Source organism: Paramisgurnus dabryanus, chromosome 14, assembly GCF_030506205.2.
Source record: "Paramisgurnus dabryanus chromosome 14, PD_genome_1.1, whole genome shotgun sequence".
NCBI classification, from domain to species: domain Eukaryota; kingdom Metazoa; phylum Chordata; class Actinopteri; order Cypriniformes; family Cobitidae; genus Paramisgurnus; species Paramisgurnus dabryanus.
The window spans coordinates 38,276,583-38,289,758 of NC_133350.1; the positions used below are offsets into that span (position 1 = coordinate 38,276,583).

The window sequence follows — 13,176 nt, forward strand, 5'->3', positions numbered from 1 at the left end:
CGAATGCCGTTCATTTGAAACGTAGCTGTATTTCAAATATCAGTATTTATAGAGTAATGGTCAAGTTCCACCAGTAAAAGCTGAGCTTGCATCTTTTCCTGTAGTGTTAATGACATTCAGTGATTTAACCATACATGTGAAAGTTTGAAATTGGGCAGTAGCAGGTTGCCCCTTTAGAATTTAAGTGACATTGAAATGCAAAACATGATAAAATCTGTATGAAATAAGATGACAAAGGTGGATATATGTTTCCTTAAATCAGCGATTATTAGGTTCAATCAAAAAGCGAGAGGTCCTACTGTTGGAAGCCCATCAGGAACGATGTGTGGTTTCTTACACAAAAGCAAGCCAAATGCCACTCATCTGAAAAGTCGTGGCTTGAGTCGTACAGCACTTTCAAAGTTACATTCGATGGTAGGTTTCAGCCTGTCCTATTCACCTCACAAGTGAAATATGGGCAGTTTTGAAGTGGCCAAAAGAGTTTTTCCCGCAAAGTGTGGCTCATAGAGAAAATATGTGGCAAAATCTGTCAAAACAGCAGAGTTTCGTGAAAGGCAGGTTTCTGTAGTGTAGTGGTTATCACGTTCGCCTAACACGCGAAAGGTCCTCTGTCCGAAACCGAGCAGAAACAACCCAAAGTTTTTACAAAAATGCGAGTCAAATGTCATTCATGGGATGTGTTTGTGCTTGTGTCTTGAAGTGCTTTCAGAGATACACGCAGGTGTAGATTTTAGGCCTTCACATTCACCTCGCACGTGAAAAACGATCGGTTCGAAAGTGGGTGAAAAACATCGGCCATTAGGGAGTTTTTGCAAAGAGAGAAAATGCGCAGAACATCTATGGAACAACCAGGCTAAGACAATGTGAAGGTTTCTGTAGTGTAGTGGTTATCACCTTCGCCTCACACGCGAAAGGTCCTTGGTTCGAAACCGAGCAGAAACAAAGCTTGCCTTTTAGCCTGAAACGAGTTGAGATCTGTTTAGGTAAAAGGTTACATAATTTCCTTCCAAGATAATTCAAAGAAAGTGTAACCCTCAACTTCAGCCTTGCTTGGCTCCCCTGCTTTAATTTTTGTAGGTATTGTCACATTCGCCAGAACAGTGCACACAATTCAAAGCAATTCAAATGCCACTCATTCGATAAGTCGTGGCTTGAGTCGTACTGCAGTTTCAAAGCTACATCCAATAGAAGGATTCATCCTGTCCAATTCACCTCACAAGTGATATATGGGCAGTTTTGACGTGGCCAAAAGGGGTTTTCCCTTAAAAGTGTGGCTTAGAGAGAATATATACGGCATGATGTGTCAAAACAGCCGTCTTAAATCGGTGGCAAGTTTCTGTAGTGTAGTGGTAATCACGTTCGCTTTACACGCGAAGGGTCCTCGGTTCGAAACCGAGCAGAAACAATAGCCTGGTTTTGAAGCAAAGCAAGTCGAATGCCGTTCATTTGAAACTTAGCTGTATTTCAAATATCAGTATTTATAGAGTAATGGTCAAGTTCCACCAGTAAAAGCTGAGCTTGCATCTTTTCCTGTAGTGTTAATGACATTCAGTGATTTAACCATACATGTGAAAGTTTGAAATTGGGCAGTAGCAGGTTGCCCCTTTAGATTTTAAGTGACATTGAAATGTAAAACATGATAAAATCTGTATGAAATAAGATGACAAAGGTGGATATATGTTTCCTTAAATCAGCGACTATTAGGTTCAACTAAAAAGCGAGAGGTCCTACTGTTGGAAGCCCATCAGGAACGATGTGTGGTTTCTTGCACAAAAGCAAGCCAAATGCCACTCATCTGAAAAGTCGTGGCTTGAGTCGTACAGCACTTTCAAAGTTACATTCGATGGTAGGTTTCAGCCTGTCCCATTCACCTCACAAGTGAAATATGGGCAGTTTTGAAGTGGCCAAAATAGTTTTTCCCGCAAAGTGTGGCTCATAGAGAAAATATGTGGCAAAATCTGTCAAAACAGCCGAGTTTCATGAAAGGCATGTTTCTGTAGTGTAGTGGTTATCACGCTCGCCTAACACGCGAAAGGTCCTCGGTTCGAAACCGAGCAGAAACAACCCAAAGTTTTTACAAAAATGCGAGACAAATGTCATTCATGGGATGTGTTTGTGCTTGTGTCTTGAAGCGCTTTCAGAGATACACGCAGGTGTAGATTTTAGGCCTTCACATTCACCTCGCACGTGAAAAACGATCGGTTCGAAAGTGGGTGAAAAACATCGGCCATTAGGGAGTTTTTGCAAAGAGAGAAAATGCGCAGAACATCTATGAAACAACCAGGCGGAGGCAATGTGAAGGTTTCTGTAGTGTAGTGGTTATCACGTTCGCCTCACACGCGAAAGGTCCTCGGTTTGAAACCGAGCAGAAACAAAGCTTGCCTTTTAGCCTAAAACGAGTTGAGATCTGTTTAGGTAAAAGGTTACATAATTTCCTTCCAAGATAATTCAAAGAAAGTGTAACCCTCAACTTCAGCCTTGCTTGGCTCCCCTGCTTTAATTTTTGTAGGTATTATCACATTCGCCAGAACAGTGCACACAATTCAAAGCAATCCAAATGCCACTCATTCGATAAGTCGTGGCTTGAGTCGTACTGCAGTTTCAAAGCTACATCCAATAGAAGGATTCATTCTGTCCAATTCACCTCACAAGTGATATGGGCAGTTTTGACGTGGCCAAAAGGGGTTTTCCCTTAAAAGTGTGGCTTAGAGAGAATATATACGGCATGATGTGTCAAAACAGCCGTCTTTCATCGGTGGCAAGTTTCTGTGGTGTAGTGGTAATCACGTTCGCTTTACACGCGAAAGGTCCTCGGTTCGAAACCGAGCAGAAACAATAGCCTGGTTTTGAAGCAAAGCAAGTCGAATGCCGTTCATTTGAAACGTAGCTGTATTTCAAATATCAGTATTTATAGAGTAATGGTCAAGTTCCACCAGTAAAAGCTGAGCTTGCATCTTTTCCTGTAGTGTTAATGACATTCAGTGATTTAACCATACATGTGAAAGTTTGAAATTGGGCAGTAGCAGGTTGCCCCTTTAGAATTTAAGTGACATTGAAATGCAAAACATGATAAAATCTGTATGAAATAAGATGACAAAGGTGGATATATGTTTCCTTAAATCAGCGATTTAAAGGTTCAATCAAAAAGCGAGAGGTCCTACTGTTGGAAGCCCATCAGGAACGATTTGTGGTTTCTTACACAAAAGCAAGCCAAATGCCACTCATCTGAAAAGTCGTGGCTTGAGTCGTTCAGCACTTTCAAAGTTACATTCGATGGTAGGTTTCAGCCTGTCCTATTCACCTCACAAGTGAAATATGGGCAGTTTTGAAGTGGCCAAAAGAGTTTTTCCCGCAAAGTGTGGCTCATAGAGAAAATATGTGGCAAAATCTGTCAAAACAGCAGAGTTTCGTGAAAGGCAGGTTTCTGTAGTGTAGTGGTTATCACGTTCGCCTAACACGCGAAAGGTCCTCTGTTCGAAACCGAGCAGAAACAACCCAAAGTTTTTACAAAAATGCGAGTCAAATGTCATTCATGGGATGTGTTTGTGCTTGTGTCTTGAAGTGCTTTCAGAGATACACGCAGGTGTAGATTTTAGGCCTTCACATTCACCTCGCACGTGAAAAACGATCGGTTCGAAAGTGGGTGAAAAACATCGGCCATTAGGGAGTTTTTGCAAAGAGAGAAAATGCGCAGAACATCTATGGAACAACCAGGCTAAGACAATGTGAAGGTTTCTGTAGTGTAGTGGTTATCACGTTCGCCTCACACGCGAAAGGTCCTTGGTTCGAAACCGAGCAGAAACAAAGCTTGTCTTTTAGCCTGAAACGAGTTGAGATCTGTTTAGGTAAAAGGTTACATAATTTCCTTCCAAGATAATTCAAAGAAAGTGTAACCCTCAACTTCAGCCTTGCTTGGCTCCCCTGCTTTAATTTTTGTAGGTATTGTCACATTCGCCAGAACAGTGCACACAATTCAAAGCAATTCAAATGCCACTCATTCGATAAGTCGTGGCTTGAGTCGTACTGCAGTTTCAAAGCTACATCCAATGGAAGGATTCATCCTGTCCAATTCACCTCACAAGTGATATATGGGCAGTTTTGACGTGGCCAAAAGGGGTTTTCCCTTAAAAGTGTGGCTTAGAGAGAATATATACGGCATGATGTGTCAAAACAGCCGTCTTAAATCGGTGGCAAGTTTCTGTAGTGTAGTGGTAATCACGTTCGCTTTACACGCGAAGGGTCCTCGGTTCGAAACCGAGCAGAAACAATAGCCTGGTTTTGAAGCAAAGCAAGTCGAATGCCGTTCATTTGAAACTTAGCTGTATTTCAAATATCAGTATTTATAGAGTAATGGTCAAGTTCCACCAGTAAAAGCTGAGCTTACATCTTTTCCTGTAGTGTTAATGACATTCAGTGATTTAACCATACATGTGAAAGTTTGAAATTGGGCAGTAGCAGGTTGCCCCTTTAGATTTTAAGTGACATTGAAATGTAAAACATGATAAAATCTGTATGAAATAAGATGACAAAGGTGGATATATGTTTCCTTAAATCAGCGACTATTACGTTCAACTAAAAAGCGAGAGGTCCTACTGTTGGAAGCCCATCAGGAACGATGTGTGGTTTCTTACACAAAAGCAAGCCAAATGCCACTCATCTGAAAAGTCGTGGCTTGAGTCGTACAGCACTTTCAAAGTTACATTCGATGGTAGGTTTCAGCCTGTCCCATTCACCTCACAAGTGAAATATGGGCAGTTTTGAAGTGGCCAAAATAGTTTTTCCCGCAAAGTGTGGCTCATAGAGAAAATATGTGGCAAAATCTGTCAAAACAGCCGAGTTTCATGAAAGGCATGTTTCTGTAGTGTAGTGGTTATCACGCTCGCCTAACACGCGAAAGGTCCTCGGTTCGAAACCGAGCAGAAACAACCCAAAGTTTTTACAAAAATGCGAGACAAATGTCATTCATGGGATGTGTTTGTGCTTGTGTCTTGAAGCGCTTTCAGAGATACACGCAGGTGTAGATTTTAGGCCTTCACATTCACCTCGCACGTGAAAAACGATCGGTTCGAAAGTGGGTGAAAAACATCGGCCATTAGGGAGTTTTTGCAAAGAGAGAAAATGCGCAGAACATCTATGAAACAACCAGGCGGAGGCAATGTGAAGGTTTCTGTAGTGTAGTGGTTATCACGTTCGCCTCACACGCGAATGGTCCTCGGTTTGAAACCGAGCAGAAACAAAGCTTGCCTTTTAGCCTGAAACGAGTTGAGATCTGTTTAGGTAAAAGGTTACATAATTTCCTTCCAAGATAATTCAAAGAAAGTGTAACCCTCAACTTCAGCCTTGCTTGGCTCCCCTGCTTTAATTTTTGTAGGTATTATCACATTCGCCAGAACAGTGCACACAATTCAAAGCAATCCAAATGCCACTCATTCGATAAGTCGTGGCTTGAGTCGTACTGCAGTTTCAAAGCTACATCCAATAGAAGGATTCATTCTGTCCAATTCACCTCACAAGTGATATGGGCAGTTTTGACGTGGCCAAAAGGGGTTTTCCCTTAAAAGTGTGGCTTAGAGAGAATATATACGGCATGATGTGTCAAAACAGCCGTCTTTCATCGGTGGCAAGTTTCTGTGGTGTAGTGGTAATCACGTTCGCTTTACACGCGAAAGGTCCTCGGTTCGAAACCGAGCAGAAACAATAGCCTGGTTTTGAAGCAAAGCAAGTCGAATGCCGTTCATTTGAAACGTAGCTGTATTTCAAATATCAGTATTTATAGAGTAATGGTCAAGTTCCACCAGTAAAAGCTGAGCTTGCATCTTTTCCTGTAGTGTTAATGACATTCAGTGATTTAACCATACATGTGAAAGTTTGAAATTGGGCAGTAGCAGGTTGCCCCTTTAGAATTTAAGTGACATTGAAATGCAAAACATGATAAAATCTGTATGAAATAAGATGACAAAGGTGGATATATGTTTCCTTAAATCAGCGATTATTAGGTTCAATCAAAAAGCGAGAGGTCCTACTGTTGGAAGCCCATCAGGAACGATGTGTGGTTTCTTACACAAAAGCAAGCCAAATGCCACTCATCTGAAAAGTCGTGGCTTGAGTCGTACAGCACTTTCAAAGTTACATTCGATGGTAGGTTTCAGCCTGTCCTATTCACCTCACAAGTGAAATATGGGCAGTTTTGAAGTGGCCAAAAGAGTTTTTCCCGAAAAGTGTGGCTCATAGAGAAAATATGTGGCAAAATCTGTCAAAACAGCAGAGTTTCGTGAAAGGCAGGTTTCTGTAGTGTAGTGGTTATCACGTTCGCCTAACACGCGAAAGGTCCTCGGTTTGAAACCGAGCAGAAACAACCCAAAGTTTTTACAAAAATGCGAGTCAAATGTCATTCATGGGATGTGTTTGTGCTTGTGTCTTGAAGTGCTTTCAGAGATACACGCAGGTGTAGATTTTAGGCCTTCACATTCACCTCGCACGTGAAAAACGATCGGTTCGAAAGTGGGTGAAAAACATCGGCCATTAGGGAGTTTTTGCAAAGAGAGAAAATGCGCAGAACATCTATGAAACAACCAGGCGGAGGCAATGTGAAGGTTTCTGAAGTGTAGTGGTTATCACGTTCGCCTCACACGCGAAAGGTCCTCGGTTTGAAACCGAGCAGAAACAAAGCTTGCCTTTTAGCCTGAAACGAGTTGAGATCTGTTTAGGTAAAAGGTTACATAATTTCCTTCCAAGATAATTCAAAGAAAGTGTAACCCTCAACTTCAGCCTTGCTTGGCTCCCCTGCTTTAATTTTTGTAGGTATTATCACATTCGCCAGAACAGTGCACACAATTCAAAGCAATCCAAATGCCACTCATTCGATAAGTCGTGGCTTGAGTCGTACTGCAGTTTCAAAGCTACATCCAATAGAAGGATTCATCCTGTCCAATTCACCTCACAAGTGATATATGGGCAGTTTTGACGTGGCCAAAAGGGGTTTTCCCTTAAAAGTGTGGCTTAGAGAGAATATATACGGCATGATGTGTCAAAACAGCCGTCTTTCATCGGTGGCAAGTTTCTGTGGTGTAGTGGGAATCACATTTGCTTTACACGCGAAAGGTCCTCGGTTCGAAACCGAGCAGAAACAATAGCCTGGTTTTGAAGCAAAGCAAGTCGAATGCCGTTCATTTGAAACGTAGCTGTATTTCAAATATCAGTATTTATAGAGTAATGGTCAAGTTCCACCAGTAAAAGCTGAGCTTGCATCTTTTCCTGTAGGGTTAATGACATTCAGTGATTTTAACCATACATGTGAAAGTTTGAAATTGGGCAGTAGCAGGTTGCCCCTTTAGAATTTAAGTGACATTGAAATGCAAAACATGATAAAATCTGTATGAAATAAGATGACAAAGGTGGATATATGTTTCCTTAAATCAGCGACTATTAGGTTCAATCAAAAAGCGAGAGGTCCTACTGTTGGAAGCCCATCAGGAACGATGTGTGGTTTCTTACACAAAAGCAAGCCAAATGCCACTCATCTGAAAAGTCGTGGCTTGAGTCGTACAGCACTTTCAAAGTTACATTCGATGGTAGGTTTCAGCCTGTCCCATTCACCTCACAAGTGAAATATGGGCAGTTTTGAAGTGGCCAAAAGAGTTTTTCACGCAAAGTGTGGCTCATAGAGAAAATATGTGGCAAAATCTGTCAAAACAGCAGAGTTTCGTGAAAGGCAGGTTTCTGTAGTGTAGTGGTTATCACGTCCGCCTAACACGCGAAAGGTCCTCGGTTCGAAAACCGAGCAGAAACAACCCAAAGTTTTTACAAAAATGCGAGTCAAATGTCATTCATGGGATGTGTTTGTGCTTGTGTCTTGAAGTGCTTTCAGAGATACACGCAGGTGTAGATTTTAGGCCTTCACATTCACCTCGCACGTGAAAAATGATCGGTTCGAAAGTGGGTGAAAAACATCGGCCATTAGGGAGTTTTTGCAAAGAGAGAAAATGCGCAGAACATCTATGGAACATCCAGGCTAAGACAATGTGAAGGTTTCTGTAGTGTAGTGGTTATCACGTTCGCCTCACACGCGAAAGGTCCTCGGATCGAAACCGAGCAGAAACAAAGCTTGCCTTTTAGCCTGAAACGAGTTGAGATCTGTTTAGGTAAAAGGTTACATAATTTCCTTCCAAGATAATTCAAAGAAAGTGTAACCCTCAACTTCAGCCTTGCTTGGCTCCCCTGCTTTAATTTTTGTAGGTGTTATCACATTCGCCAGAACAGTGCACACAATTCAAAGCAATTCAAATGCCACTCATTCGATAAGTCGTGGCTTGAGTCGTACTGCAGTTTCAAAGCTACATCCAATAGAAGGATTCATCCTGTTCAATTCACCTCACAAGTGATATATGGGCAGTTTTGACGTGGCCAAAAGGGGTTTTCCTTTAAAAGTGTGGCTTAGAGAGAATATATACGGCATGATGTGTCAAAACAGCCGTCTTAAATCGGTGGCAAGTTTATGTAGTGTAGTGGTAATCACGTTCGCTTTGCAAGCGAAAGGTCCTCGGTTCGAAACCGAGCAGAAACAATAGCCTGGTTTCGAAGCAAAGCAAGTCGAATGCCGTTCATTTGAAACTTAGCTGTATTTCAAATATCAGTATTTATAGAGTAATGGTCAAGTTCCACCAGTAAAAGCTGAGCTTGCATCTTTTCCTGTAGTGTTAATGACATTCAGTGATTTAACCATACATGTGAAAGTTTGAAATTGGGCAGTAGCAGGTTGCCCCTTTAGATTTTAAGTGACATTGAAATGTAAAACATGATAAAATCTATATGAAATAAGATGACAAAGGTGGATATATTTTTCCTTAAATCAGCGACTATTAGGTTCAACTAAAAAGCGAGAGGTCCTACCTTTGGAAGCCCATCAGGAACGATGTGTGGTTTCTTACACAAAAGCAAGCCAAATGCCACTCATCTGAAAAGTCGTGGCTTGAGTCATACAGCACTTTCAAAGTTACATCCAATAGAAGGATTCATCCTGTCCCATTCACCTCACAAGTGAAATATGGGCAGTTTTGAAGTGGCCAAAAGAGTTTTTCCCGCAAAGTGTGGCTCATAGAGAAAATATGTGGCAAAATCTGTCAAAACAGCCGAGTTTCCTGAAAGGCAGGTTTCTGTAGTGTAGTGGTTATCACGTTCGCATAACACGCGAAAGGTCCTCGGTTCTAAACCGAGCAGAAACAACCCAAAGTTTTTACAAAAATGCGAGTCAAATGTCATTCATGGGATGTGCTTGTGTCTTGAAGCGCTTTCAGAGATACACGCAGGTGTAGATTTTAGGCCTTCACATTCACCTCGCACGTGAAAAACGATTGGTTCGAAAGTGGGTGAAAAACATCGGCCATTGGGGAGTTTTTGCAAAGAGAGAAAATGCGCAGAACATCTATGAAACAACCAGGCGAAGGCAATGTGAAGGTTTCTGTAGTGTAGTGGTTATCACGTTCTCCTCACACGCGAAAAGTCCTCGGTTCGAAACCGAGCAGAAACAACCCAAAGTTTTTACAAAAATGCGAGTCAAATGTCATTCATGGGATGTCTTTGTGCTTGTGTGTTGAAGCGCTTTCAGAGATACACGCAGGTGTAGATTTTAGGCCTTCACATTCACCTCGCACGTGAAAAACGATCGGTTCGAAAGTGGGTGAAAAACATCGGCCATTAGGGAGTTTTGCAAAGAGAGAAAATGCGCAGAACATCTATGGAACAACCAGGCTAAGGCAATGTGAAGGTTTCTCTAGTGTAGTGGTTATCACGTTCACCTCACACGCGAAAGGTCCTCGGTTCGAAACCGAGCAGAAACAAAGCTTGCCTTTTAGCCTGAAACGAGTTGAGATCTGTTTAGGTAAAAGGTTACATAATTTCCTACCAAGATAATTCAAAGAAAGTGTAACCCTCAACTTCAGCCTTGCTTGGCTCCCCTGCTTTAATTTTTGTAGGTATTATCACATTCGCCAGAACAGTGCACACAATTCCAAGTAATTCAAATGCCACTCATTCGATAAGTCGTGGCTTGAGTCGTACTGCAGTTTCAAAGCTACATCCAATAGAAGGATTCATCCTGTCCAATTCACCTCACAAGTGATATATGGGCAGTTTTGGCGTGGCCAAAAGGGGTTTTCCCTTAAAAGTGTGGCTTAGAGAGAATATATGCGGCATGATGTGTCAAAACAGCCATCTTTCGTCAGTGGCAAGTTTTTGTAGTGTAGTGGTAATCATGTCGCTTTACACGCGAAAGGTCCTCTGTTCGAAACCGAGCAGAAACATTAGCCTGGTTTTGAAGCAAAGCAAGTCGAATGCCGTTCATTTGAAACGTAGCTGTATTTCAAATATCAGTATTTATAGAGTAATGGTCAAGTTCCACAAGTAAAAGCTGAGCTTGCATCTTTTCCTGTAGTGTTAATGACATTCAGTGATTTAACCATACATGTGAAAGTTTGAAATTGGGCAGTAGCAGGTTGCCCCTTTAGAATTTAAGTGACATTGAAATGTAAAACATGATAAAATCTGTATGAAATAAGATGACAAAGGTGGATATATGTTTCCTTAAATCAGCGACTATTACGTTCAACTAAAAAGCGAGAGGTCCTACTGTTGGAAGCCCATCAGGAACGATGTGTGGTTTCTTACACAAAAGCATGCCAAATGCCACTCATCTGAAAAGTCATGGCTTGAGTCGTACAGCACTTTCAAAGTTACATTCGATGGTAGGTTTCAACCTGTCCCATTCACCTCACAAGTGAAATATGGGCAGTTTTGAAGTGGCCAAAAGAGTTTTTCCCGCAAAGTGTGGCTCATAGAGAAAATATGTGGCAAAATCTGATAAAACAGCCGAGTTTCAAGAAAAGCAGGTTTCTGTAGTGAAGTGGTTATCACGTCCGCCTAACACGCGAAAGTTCCTCGGTTCGATACCGAGCAGAAACAACCCAAAGTTTTTACAAAAATGCGAGTCAAATGTCATTCATGGGATGTGTTTGTGCTTGTGTCTTGAAGCGCTTTCAGAGATAAACGCAGGTGTAGATTTTAGGCCTTCACATTCACCTCGCACGTGAAAACGATCGGTTCGAAAGTGGGTGAAAAACATCGGCCATTAGGGAGTTTTTGCAAAGAGAGAAAATGCGCAGAACATCTATGAAACAACCAGGCAAAGACAATGTGAAAGTTTCTGTAGTGTAGCGGTTATCACGTTCGCCTCACACGCGAAAGGTCCTCGGTTTGAAACCGAGCAGAAACAACGCTTGCCTTTTAGCCTGAAACGAGTTGAGATCTGTTTAGGTAAAAGGTTATATAATTTCCTACCAAGATAATTCAAAGAAAGTTTAACCCTCAACTTCAGCCTTGCTTGGCTCCCCTGTTTTAATTTTTGTAGGTATTATCACATTCGCCAGAACAGTGCACACAATTCAAAGCAATCCAAATGCCACTTATTCGATAAGTCGTGGCTTGAGTCGTACTGCAGTTTCAAAGCTACATCCAATAGAAGGATTCATCCTGTTCAATTCACCTCACAAGTGATATATGGGCAGTTTTGACGTGGCCAAAAGGGGTTTTCCCTTAAAAGTGTGGCTTAGAGAGAATATATACGGCATGATGTGTCAAAACAGCCGTCTTTCATCGGTGGCAAGTTTCTGTAGTGTAGTGGCAATCACGTTCGCTTTACACGCGAGAGGTCCTCGGTTCGAAACCGAGCAGAAACAATAGCCTGGTTTTGAAGCAAAGCAAGTGGAATGCCGTTCATTTGAAACGTAGCTGTATTTCAAATATCAGTATTTATAGAGTGATGGTCAAGTTCCACCAGTAAAAGCTGAGCTTGCATCTTTTCCTGTAGTGTTAATGACATTCAGTGATTTAACCATACATGTGAAAGTTTGAAATTGGGCAGTAGCAGGTTGCCCCTTTTAAATTTATGTGACATTGAAATGTAAAACATGATAAAATCTGTATGAAATAAGATGACAAAGGTGGATATATGTTTCCTTAAATCAGCGACTATTACGTTCAACTAATAAGCGAGAGGTCCTACTGTTGGAAGCCCATCAGGAACGATGTGTGGTTTCTTACACAAAAGCAAGCCAAATGCCACTCATCTGAAAAGTCGTGGCTTGAGTCGTACAGCACTTTTAAAGTTACATTCGATGGTAGGTTTCAGCCTGTCCCATTCACCTCACAAGTGAAATATGGGCAGTTTTGAAGTGGCCAAAAGAGTTTTTTCCGCAAAGTGTGGCTCATAGAGAAAATATATGGCAAAATCTGTCAAAACAGCCGAGTTTCGTGAAAGTCAGGTTTCTGTAGTGTAGTGGTTATTACGTTCGCCTAACACGCGAAAGGTCCTCGGTTCGAAACCGAGCAGAAACAACCCAAAGTTTTTACAAAAATGCGAGTCAAATGTCATTCATGGGATGTGTTTGTGGTTGTGTCTTGAAGTGCTTTCAGAGATACACGCAGGTGTAGATTTTAGGCCTTCACATTCACCTCGCACGTGAAAAACGATCGGTCTGAAAGTGGGTGAAAAACATCGGCCATTAGGGAGTTTTTGCAAAGAGAGAAAATGCGCAGAACATCTATGGAACAACCAGGCTAAGACAATGCGAAGGTTTCTGTAGTGTAGTGGTTATCACGTTCGCCTCACATGCGAAAGGTCCTCGGTTCGAAACCGAGCAGAAACAAAGCTTGCCTTTTAGCCTGAAACGAGTTGAGATCTGTTTAGGTAAAAGGTTACATAATTTCCTTCCAATATAATTCAAAGAAAGTGTAACCCTCAACTTCAGCCTTGCTTGGCTCCCCTGCTTTAATTTTTGTAGGTATTATCACATTCGCCAGAACAGTGCACACAATTCAAAGCAATCCAAATGCCACTCATTCGATAAGTCGTGGCTTGAGTCGTACTGCAGTTTCAAAGCTACATCCAATAGAAGGATTCATCCTGTCCAATTCACCTCACAAGTAATATATGGGCAGTTTTGACGTGGCCAAAAGGGGTTTTCCCTTAAAAGTGTGGCTTAGAGAGAATATATACGGCATGATGTGTCAAAACAGCCGTCTTTCATCGGTGGCAAGTTTCTGTGGTGTAGTGGTAATCACGTTCGCTTTACACGCGAAAGGTCCTCGGTTCGAAACCGAGCAGAAACAATAGCCTGGTTTTGA

At 41.8% G+C, this 13,176-nt stretch overlaps 24 non-coding genes across 24 annotated transcripts; all 24 read left to right on the forward strand.

Annotated features, from left to right (window-relative positions):
• The first annotated feature begins 869 nt into the window (after window positions 1-869).
• trnav-cac (transfer RNA valine (anticodon CAC)) lies at window positions 870-942 on the forward strand. Its single transcript has one exon. It is a non-coding gene; the product is annotated as a tRNA-Val (tRNA).
• A 390-nt stretch (window positions 943-1,332) lies between these two features.
• Window positions 1,333-1,405, forward strand: trnav-uac (transfer RNA valine (anticodon UAC)). The gene has a single exon. It is a non-coding gene; the product is annotated as a tRNA-Val (tRNA).
• Window positions 1,406-1,990: 585 nt separating this feature from the next.
• On the forward strand, window positions 1,991-2,063 carry trnav-aac (transfer RNA valine (anticodon AAC)). The gene has a single exon. It is a non-coding gene; the product is annotated as a tRNA-Val (tRNA).
• Window positions 2,064-2,301: 238 nt separating this feature from the next.
• On the forward strand, window positions 2,302-2,374 carry trnav-cac (transfer RNA valine (anticodon CAC)). Its single transcript has one exon. It is a non-coding gene; the product is annotated as a tRNA-Val (tRNA).
• A 388-nt stretch (window positions 2,375-2,762) lies between these two features.
• Window positions 2,763-2,835, forward strand: trnav-uac (transfer RNA valine (anticodon UAC)). Its single transcript has one exon. It is a non-coding gene; the product is annotated as a tRNA-Val (tRNA).
• A 585-nt stretch (window positions 2,836-3,420) lies between these two features.
• Window positions 3,421-3,493, forward strand: trnav-aac (transfer RNA valine (anticodon AAC)). Its single transcript has one exon. It is a non-coding gene; the product is annotated as a tRNA-Val (tRNA).
• A 238-nt stretch (window positions 3,494-3,731) lies between these two features.
• trnav-cac (transfer RNA valine (anticodon CAC)) lies at window positions 3,732-3,804 on the forward strand. Its single transcript has one exon. It is a non-coding gene; the product is annotated as a tRNA-Val (tRNA).
• Window positions 3,805-4,194: 390 nt separating this feature from the next.
• Window positions 4,195-4,267, forward strand: trnav-uac (transfer RNA valine (anticodon UAC)). The gene has a single exon. It is a non-coding gene; the product is annotated as a tRNA-Val (tRNA).
• Window positions 4,268-4,852: 585 nt separating this feature from the next.
• On the forward strand, window positions 4,853-4,925 carry trnav-aac (transfer RNA valine (anticodon AAC)). Its single transcript has one exon. It is a non-coding gene; the product is annotated as a tRNA-Val (tRNA).
• Window positions 4,926-5,163: 238 nt separating this feature from the next.
• trnav-cac (transfer RNA valine (anticodon CAC)) lies at window positions 5,164-5,236 on the forward strand. Its single transcript has one exon. It is a non-coding gene; the product is annotated as a tRNA-Val (tRNA).
• Window positions 5,237-5,624: 388 nt separating this feature from the next.
• Window positions 5,625-5,697, forward strand: trnav-uac (transfer RNA valine (anticodon UAC)). The gene has a single exon. It is a non-coding gene; the product is annotated as a tRNA-Val (tRNA).
• Window positions 5,698-6,282: 585 nt separating this feature from the next.
• Window positions 6,283-6,355, forward strand: trnav-aac (transfer RNA valine (anticodon AAC)). The gene has a single exon. It is a non-coding gene; the product is annotated as a tRNA-Val (tRNA).
• Window positions 6,356-6,593: 238 nt separating this feature from the next.
• Window positions 6,594-6,666, forward strand: trnav-cac (transfer RNA valine (anticodon CAC)). The gene has a single exon. It is a non-coding gene; the product is annotated as a tRNA-Val (tRNA).
• A 390-nt stretch (window positions 6,667-7,056) lies between these two features.
• trnav-uac (transfer RNA valine (anticodon UAC)) lies at window positions 7,057-7,129 on the forward strand. The gene has a single exon. It is a non-coding gene; the product is annotated as a tRNA-Val (tRNA).
• A 586-nt stretch (window positions 7,130-7,715) lies between these two features.
• Window positions 7,716-7,789, forward strand: trnav-aac (transfer RNA valine (anticodon AAC)). The gene has a single exon. It is a non-coding gene; the product is annotated as a tRNA-Val (tRNA).
• A 238-nt stretch (window positions 7,790-8,027) lies between these two features.
• On the forward strand, window positions 8,028-8,100 carry trnav-cac (transfer RNA valine (anticodon CAC)). The gene has a single exon. It is a non-coding gene; the product is annotated as a tRNA-Val (tRNA).
• Window positions 8,101-8,490: 390 nt separating this feature from the next.
• Window positions 8,491-8,563, forward strand: trnaa-ugc (transfer RNA alanine (anticodon UGC)). The gene has a single exon. It is a non-coding gene; the product is annotated as a tRNA-Ala (tRNA).
• An 890-nt stretch (window positions 8,564-9,453) lies between these two features.
• trnav-cac (transfer RNA valine (anticodon CAC)) lies at window positions 9,454-9,526 on the forward strand. Its single transcript has one exon. It is a non-coding gene; the product is annotated as a tRNA-Val (tRNA).
• Window positions 9,527-9,763: 237 nt separating this feature from the next.
• Window positions 9,764-9,836, forward strand: trnav-cac (transfer RNA valine (anticodon CAC)). Its single transcript has one exon. It is a non-coding gene; the product is annotated as a tRNA-Val (tRNA).
• A 1,357-nt stretch (window positions 9,837-11,193) lies between these two features.
• On the forward strand, window positions 11,194-11,266 carry trnav-cac (transfer RNA valine (anticodon CAC)). The gene has a single exon. It is a non-coding gene; the product is annotated as a tRNA-Val (tRNA).
• A 390-nt stretch (window positions 11,267-11,656) lies between these two features.
• Window positions 11,657-11,729, forward strand: trnav-uac (transfer RNA valine (anticodon UAC)). Its single transcript has one exon. It is a non-coding gene; the product is annotated as a tRNA-Val (tRNA).
• A 585-nt stretch (window positions 11,730-12,314) lies between these two features.
• On the forward strand, window positions 12,315-12,387 carry trnav-aac (transfer RNA valine (anticodon AAC)). Its single transcript has one exon. It is a non-coding gene; the product is annotated as a tRNA-Val (tRNA).
• A 238-nt stretch (window positions 12,388-12,625) lies between these two features.
• On the forward strand, window positions 12,626-12,698 carry trnav-cac (transfer RNA valine (anticodon CAC)). Its single transcript has one exon. It is a non-coding gene; the product is annotated as a tRNA-Val (tRNA).
• A 390-nt stretch (window positions 12,699-13,088) lies between these two features.
• Window positions 13,089-13,161, forward strand: trnav-uac (transfer RNA valine (anticodon UAC)). The gene has a single exon. It is a non-coding gene; the product is annotated as a tRNA-Val (tRNA).
• Window positions 13,162-13,176: the final 15 nt, after the last annotated feature.